This window comes from Vicia villosa, unplaced genomic scaffold (genome assembly GCF_029867415.1).
Source record: "Vicia villosa cultivar HV-30 ecotype Madison, WI unplaced genomic scaffold, Vvil1.0 ctg.000598F_1_1_3, whole genome shotgun sequence".
Taxonomy (NCBI): domain Eukaryota; kingdom Viridiplantae; phylum Streptophyta; class Magnoliopsida; order Fabales; family Fabaceae; genus Vicia; species Vicia villosa.
Genome location: NW_026705273.1, coordinates 169715 through 178343, shown reverse-complemented (window position 1 = coordinate 178343; position 8629 = coordinate 169715).

Here is an 8629-nt window from a genome sequence, read left to right as displayed (position 1 = left end):
TTGACTATTATATTCAAAGGAATCTCCCCATCCAGTTGGTTGGATATCCTCAATCGCAATCTTGTAACTTTCAGGTGCAGTATATTTCACCATATAATCAAATTTTCCACTTGGTTGTCCCAAGGTGTCCCAGATCTCTGCAGGAACAGGCTCAGTTTCTTTGCCTTTGGATTTCTCTAAAGGAGGGTATGGTTCTTCCTGAGATATGTATCCCGAGTCATTGAGATAACATTTCCATTCTTCTTCATCATCGGAGAGACCTTCTTCGATGCATTCTTCGATAAGGACATTAACCTCTTGAGGAATTGGATTGAGGAACCCTCCACTATGGAACGTTTCTTTGATCGGACGAAGGGTTTCATCCTTCTTGGTGCAGTTTGAGAATGTTGGTGAACATCCGAGTCCTGCTCTAGTTTCATTCTTGGTAGGGATCACAACTTGCCCCCAGCCAGTGGTAGTTCCATCTTTTACTATTTTTACTGCCTCTTTGTAAGAAGAGATTGATGCTTTCTTTTTGGAAGATTCGTCTTCTAAAGAGAGACCTTGGAACTGCGTTCCTTCCTCATTATCGGCACTAATGAAAGAGAAGTTGGACAAATGGCTCACCATCAAGGCTTGTTCTCCACTTATCGTTACCAATTTTCCATTTGTTACAAACTTTAACTTTTGATGGAGCGTAGAAGTTACTGCCCCTGCTTCATGGATCCATGGTCGTCCTAACAGACAGCTATAAGCAGCTTGAATGTCCATGACCTGGAAGGTGATTTGAAATGTATGTGGACCAATTGTCATGGGAAGGTTGACTTCGCCGATAACAGATTTTCGCGATCCATCAAATGCTTTGACTACTACACCACTGAATTTCATAGGCATTCCTTGGTAAGACAAGCGAGCAAGAGTCGTCTTTGGCATCACATTCAAGGAAGATCCGGTGTCTACCAACACATTAGACAAAGAATCTGACTGACAATTCATAGAAATGTGCAAAGCAAGATTGTGATTTTTACCCTCCTCGGGGAGTTCTTCATCACAGAAGCTTAAATTGTTACAAGCTGTTATGTTGGCTATTATCCCATCAAAGTGATCAACAGTCACATCATGGTCTACAAAAGCTTGATCTAAGACCCTCATCAGGGCTTCCCTGTGGGCTTCTGAGTTTAAAAGCAATGAAAGTATTGAGATCTTTGAAGGAGTCTGCATAAGCTGATCCACAATCTTGTATTCACTTCTTTTGATAAGCTTCAAAATTTCATCAAAATCAGGATTGACATTGGTTCCACTGGACTGACCAACATCAGCGTTTGTATTACTGACAGGAGTTTCCACAGGATTCCCCACTGGTATATTAACAGGATTTTGCCCAGTTACAGGAGCAACAGGCTGTTTTGGAGGTAGTGGAGTATACACACGTCTACTTCTTGTTACTCGACTCACATCAGCGATGTTTTCGACAGAGGAGAGAGTAGGCAAAGGAACTTCTTGTCCGTTCTTTATCATTGTTGCACTGTAATTGTATGGAACTGCCTTGTCAGAGTCATAAGGAACAGGTCCAGGTAGGCAAATGATTAAAGGAGCAACAGGAACCTTCGGCTTGTTGTAAGTAACTTCCATGCGCTCAGGCATGTTGAAATGAGGAACGATGACGTTAACTGTAGGCATTTCCGAGTTGATATCTGAGACTAAAAGCTCATGCGGATAACATCCTATCATGTTAACTTCATTTTCATCCCTATTTCTGTAGATCTCAATAGTACCATTATCTAGCAAAACTTGGAGATCTCTTCTCACAATCGAACACCCGTGAGGATCCACACAACATATTCTACAGGAACCGTATTGATGCTGGCGAAAATTCTGCCCCCGACAAAGAGTAGCGTGCATTTGTACCAAATCTGCTCTTGAGAAGTTGATATTATAGACTCGGTATTGGCCAGGACATCCATATACCATGTTTACAACATGCCCTCCATGATTGGGCAGCGGATTTGCTTGCACATTAGGGTTCAAATTTCTGAAAGAGAGAAGATTAGATCTAACCAACCTCTGAACTTCATATTTCAAAGCTATGCAATGCTCAAGATCATGGCCAGGTGCTCCTTGATGATAAGGGCATGAGACCTCAGCTTTGTACCACCATGGGAGTTTCTCAGGTACTGGTGGTGGTGCTCTAGTTTGAACGAGACCTTTTTCAATCAAAGCAGGGTACAATTCTGTATAAGTCATTAGAATCGGATCAAACTGTGGAGCTCTTTGTACACGATTCTGATTATTGTTAAGCTGCTGAACCTGTGGTCGAGGCTGTTGTTGTTGAAATTGCGGAGTAAACCCCGGATTCGGTGTTGTATTAACGACTGGTGTGATAGCAGCAACCTGTCGTTGACGATTGACGTTTCCTCTTGGCCTCCCTTGGGATACCATGTCAACACTTTGTTCTTTCTTCTTTGGGAAACCACTTCCGAACTTTTTGGTTCCACTCGAAGATCCACCTTCTTTAGTCAAACGTCCTGTTCGGACTCCTTCTTCTAGACGCATACCCATGTTTACCATTTCGGTGAAATCACTTGGAGCACTAGCAATCATGCGTTCATAATAAAACGGACTGAGAGTATTCAAGAAGATCTTTGTCATCTCTTTTTCTTTTAACGGTGGATTAATCTGAGCAGCAGTTTCTCTCCATCGTTGGGCATACTCTTTGAAAGCTTCATGATCTTTCTGAGCCATGGATCGAAGCTGATCTCTGTCCGGAGCCATATCCGAGTTATACTTGTATTGTCGGACAAAGGCCTCACCTAGGTCATTGAATGTTCGAATATTAGTGCTATCCAAGCCTGTGTACCACTTCAGTGCGGCACCAGTCAAACTGTCTTGAAAGTAATGGATAAGCAACTGATGATTATCTGCATAAGTAGACATCTTTCTGGCATACATCACAAGATGGCTTTGTGGACAAGAACTACCTTTATACTTCTCAAAGTCTGGGACCTTGAATTTAGCAGGTATTTGCACACTGGGAACCAAACATAGCTCCTGGGCATTCTTTCCAAACAAATCTTTCCCACGAATAGCCTTAACTTCTAGCTGCATCTTGTTGAACTGTTCTTGGAGATCTTCTACAAGATTACGCTGATTCGTGCTATCACCTTGATCATGATAAATCTCATTTCCATCGTAGGGAACAGTGTGAACCGTAGGGGTCGGAACTGTCATAGTGGGTTGAGAAAGTGCCATAGTGATTTGGGAAAAGGTTACCCCTGAATGTGGAATAAATGCTGAACCTTGTGCAGCAGGCGCTTCAGTTGTAGCTGTTTGAACCCCAGAGAAATTATGGCGGAAACCTGTACCAAATCTGAAAGGCGGGCCCCAACCTTCTGGCATAGAGAAAGATGGAATACCGAATGCAACTGTAGAAACTGGAGTAGTGACTTCAGATGTTACCGTTGCTTGACTGTTGGGTGGCGGCGGCTGATTCTGTGCGGCCATTAAAGAGTCAACCAGAGTGGTGAGACTTTCCAACTTTTCCTGAAGGGTGGTCACCGTACCATGAAGCTCAATATTCTCTTGTTCAGAGTGTTCCATTACTCTTCTTCTATTTGAACGAGTATTGTATCTGTGATCTGATTGCGAGCGCGGTCGAGAAACTTTGAGACGCGACAGCTTGACGATCTAATGGAGAAAGATCCAAAAGATAAGAATCTATACAACAGACTCGATATGCAGAATGATGTATGCAAAAAGAAATTTATGATTTTTCCAAACATTTTAAAGATTATTTTCCTGCAAACATTTGAACACAAACAAATCTTTTATTCATTCATTTTTTATTGCAATAATGGGAAATGTTACAACATTGGAGCGTAGCTCCTTACAAAAGCAAATGATAAATAAAAAGCTAAACAAATCCTAAGCATCTTCATCAGACGAAGAACCAAATGCATTGTGCAGCTTGAGCTTCATGATTTCTTTCCCATAGTAAGCTTTCAACTCGGCCTTTTCAGCTCTCAGCTTGTCAACCACATTCTTCCAATTGTCAGGAGTTGGAGCGTTGCTTGTTGAGCCTTCCAGCTTTTTCTTGCTTTCTTTGATGTACCTCTTGATTGCAGCGTCTTTCTGACGAATCTTCTCATCTTTGCTCATGAGCCATCCATCTTGACAGTAGAGAGTTTCCTCGTGATCTTTCACTCTTTTCTTCAACTTTCTATTTTCCACCTCAGTGCTACGAAACTTTTCTTCCCAAGCATCTTTTTCTGTCCTCATTTTAGCCAAAGTGTCTTGGTATTCCTTCATAGTGGGAATGTTGGGTCGCTGAGATACTGCAGGAAACATGGGTTTTTCATAAGCATAAGGCATTTGGAACTCCTTGGCTCTTTTCTTTACCCAGCAGGTGTAGGCGTTCGTAGCAATACAGTTCTTTATCTCACCTTTTTCTTTCCATCGGATGTCGTACCAGGCTTTCACCATTTTTGTCTTCAACCCTTGAGGATCATTTCCTTCCTGATAGAAGTAGCTTTCCACTGTAGGGCCAATGGGTTTTGTTGAATTTGCATACCCGAGTTGTCGTCGGGCTAGGACCGGATTGTAGTTAATTCCTCCTTGTGTACCAATGAGGGGTACGTTGACGAATTCTCCACAACTTTCAATGGTTTCTGTACCGCAGCGAGCCAAGGTATACCACTGAATATCATTATTGGTAAGAGACATAAGTCTTTGAGACCAACGTAAACCTTCCCGGTTTTCCGTGAAAATGGGAGACTTAGGTAAGTGTGAAACAATCCATTTAAACAACAGAGGTGCACAACATACAATAATTCCACCACCCTGGTGATTCCTATGATGGACAGAGAAATACATGTCACCAAGCAGAGTCGGAACGGGATTTCCATTCAAAAAGACCTTTATAGCATTGATATCAACAAAGTCGTCGATATTGGGAAACAGAACCAACCCATAGATGAGTAAGGCTAGTACAACTTCAAAAGCTATCATGCTACCAGTCTCGATGAAATCAAAGGCTCTCTTTATTAGAAACTGTGAAGGCAAACCTGGAAGGTTTCCTTTGGTAGTCCAATTACTCTCTATTTCAGATTTCTTCAAATGGGTACCTGTTGCAATGACTGGTGACTTAGGAATGGCTTCCAAACCATTGAAAGGTATTTTGTCAGACACAGGAACACCCAAAAGATTGGCATATTCTTCCAAGGTTGGTACCAACTGATAGTCTGGAAAGGTAAAACACCGGTAGACGGGATCATAAAACTGAACCAGAGTTTTGAGAAGTCCTTCATCAACATGAGTGTTCAAGATAGGCAAAAGCTTTCCATGGCTTTTCCTAAAATCAGAAGGATCTTGTACAAAAGATGCTAACTCTTTCAGTCTTTCCACATTAGGCTCTTTGAAACCGTACCTCTTGGTATGCCTTTTTACCCACTCCATAACCTAATCCTATAATGTTTGCAAAGAAAATTCTCTAATTGTTTGGAAAAAATCATGTTTTTATGGAAAAAAGATTTTTTTTTATTTTTTATGGATGTATGAATGCATGGATGCATGGATGCCACATATTCAAACATGGTAACGCAAACATGGTACTGTAAACATGGCAACACAAACATGGTAACACAAACATGGTACACACAGGTTCAAAGGTCCAGCGTCACGAGCATGAGGTCAGAGAATCAAATATGGGATAGTTCTAGTTAATCACCTGTACAACATGTTCTACTGATACGTCAAAGTCTACATTTTTCTTTCGGATATTACCGGCTTTCCACAATTAAACTCATGAGCCAGCAATATTCTCAAGAAAAACTCGTCTGAGTGTGGTTCTCCGCATGACAACTAATCCAAGTCTTCACCTGAATAGTTTCTGCACCACAACCTAATAAGGCCAGGATGGGTTGGGGTTCTACAGTCTCTCAGCTTCTACAGTTCAATGAAAGCAACAATGTCTTCGCAATTAACTCGCTAAACATATATTACAAACAAGGAACCTCCACTGAGCGGAAGGATTCTCACGTGCGCCTGCACATGACTATACCCTCCACCTAATTTCTTATGTGTACTTAATCCGGGTTAGGATTTGTCCATAATGTATCACTTGTAACAGAACCACACAAGTAACAGAACCAGAACCACACATATAACAAAAAATGAAATAAAAAAAAAAAAATAAAAAAATAAAGCAAATAGAATTAACCCTTCCTTTGGAAACAATAAAAAGATGGTCCCCAGTGAAGTCGCCATTTTTCTGTCGCGGGCGAAAAATCGTTTTGTTCCTCTTTTTTGTGGGATGAGACACCTGATACCTTCTTTGGGCTCGAGTGCTCATAAAAAATGATTTTTCTTTTGTATCGACCAAACTTTTTATTATTTCCAAAGGAGGAAAAGGAAAAAAGCTGCAATAACCTAAAAGTGGGGGGAGAGATCTTGGGTAAGAGGGTTGGTTATACGAAGGGAAGGTATTAGCACCCAACGTATCTATAGTACTCTATAGGTTTCTTTGCTTTGTTTTTTCATTCCATGTTATTGAGAGGTTCTTGTGAAATAGGTGGGACCTAAGGTGTTTGTTTGATTATGCTCGCAAAGATCATCGCGATCCTCTGCATACATATCCCTTAGAGGGAATCAGAGCATCTGTAGCTCGGGGTCTACGGGTGCTAAGGTTTGAATGTTTTTTTTTTGTTTTGTTTTGCTCGCCAAGGATCGACCTTGTGCCTACGTATTCTCAAAGGGATGTTGAGAAAGTCAGAGCAATCGTAGTTCCCACTTATGCTAGTGGAAGCAAAGGAAAATAGACAAATGTCGTCTAAATGCTAGATGTATCTAATCTATATCATCACATACATCTGTTTGATTTTTGTTTGAAAATCTTTTCATTATAAGCCCGGGGCCATGCCACTTAGGGTGCTTAGAATGATAAAGATGTTTTTGTTTAACCAGCCTTGTGGCAAAAGTTTCAATGAAGTCAGCCTTGTGACAAAAACTTTGATTAATCAGCCAGCCTTGTGGCAAAAGTTTCAATGAAGTCAGCCTTGTGACAAAAACTTTGATTAATCATCCAGTACGGTGGTAAAACAGTTTGATTGATTAGCCAGCCTTGTGGCAAAAAAGAAGTTTGATTGATTGATTGTTTGTGATGATATATAAGAGATACTCCTAGCATAGAGATGAAAAATGTCTAATCTCCTAGGGTATTTGGTTTTGGATATTGGGGGATGCTTATAAGAAGCCCGTGGGTCCTTGTACGAAGCCCAAGAGGAGGCTATCCGAGGGTCCTTGCATTGTAAGCCCAAGAGGAGGCTATGGGAGGGACAATCCAGGGTCCTTGCATTGTAAGCCCAAGAGGAGGCTATGGGAGGGTCACTCGTTTGTACAAAGCCCAAGGGGAGGCATGGTATAGTTGGTTTGAGCTCTTAGAGCGATTTCACCGGGAAACCATACTCTATGTCCTAACCTAAACTAGGGAGATTCTTTGCATGAAGCCCAATAGGAGGCTATGGGGAACCTAGTGTTGTACTAAGTTGAACAAGTATAATAACACAATCACACATATGAACAAACATGAACAAGTATGAACAAACATGAACAGGTATGAACAATTATATATATGACAAAGTGTGTGTATATAATGGAGTTTATGAAGGAAATATACCTGTAAGCATGATCCATTTGTATACACAGGGCTCGGGACTCACACTCGGGGAGAAGTCCACTTCAATTTATTCAACAGCTATGTAAACAGGTATTTACAAAAGGGCTTGGGACTTATACCTACATGGAGGCCCATGGTGTATTTTTGGGAAGATTTAAAGAAAACCTTCATTTTTGGTTTGTACTTCAAAGTTAAAAATCAAACTGATCGAGATATGTACAAATGGCGTACAATGAAATACCTAATTTCATGTACTTGAGTGGGTATGTACAAAAGGGCTTGGGACTTATACCTACGTGGAGGCCCATGGTATATTTTAAAAGTTTTGAAGTTTCTTTGAAGTTTTGTTGTTTTGAAAATGATTTGAAAATTGTTTGAAAAAGTTTTATTTTGAAGAAGTTTTATTGTTTTGAAAAAAACTGTACAAAAGGAAAAGAAATGGGACTTACACTCTCTAATATTCGAGAGGCCCCTGTTTTATTTTCATAAAACAGGGTGGATGGTTTGAAAAAGATGTGTGATTTGTTGTTAAAAAAACTGTTTGAAAGTTTTTTGGAAAAAAAGTTTTCTGTACAAAGAAAGACGAAAGGGACTTATACTCTCTAATATTCGAGAGGCCCCACTTCGTTTTGAAAATCAATTGATCAATTAAAAAGATTTAATCAATAGTTTCAAAAAGAAATGGTTTATTGTTTTTGAAAAGAATCGCGATCGCTCGTTTTAAAACGATTTGAATTTTGAAAGAAGTCAAATTAATCAAGATAAACAAAAAGATTGTCTTCAATTAACATTTAGATGATTAGGGTTTGCTTCAAAAAGTATTTACAAATGATTAACTTTGAAAATCAAATGAAAAATAATATTTAAAAGTATTAAAATTACTTTAAAACAAGTCATTTTAAAACTATTAAAAAATGTATCAAATAAATATTTTTTGATGATTTTTTTTTTATATTCTTAAAATATATATATTAAGTGAGA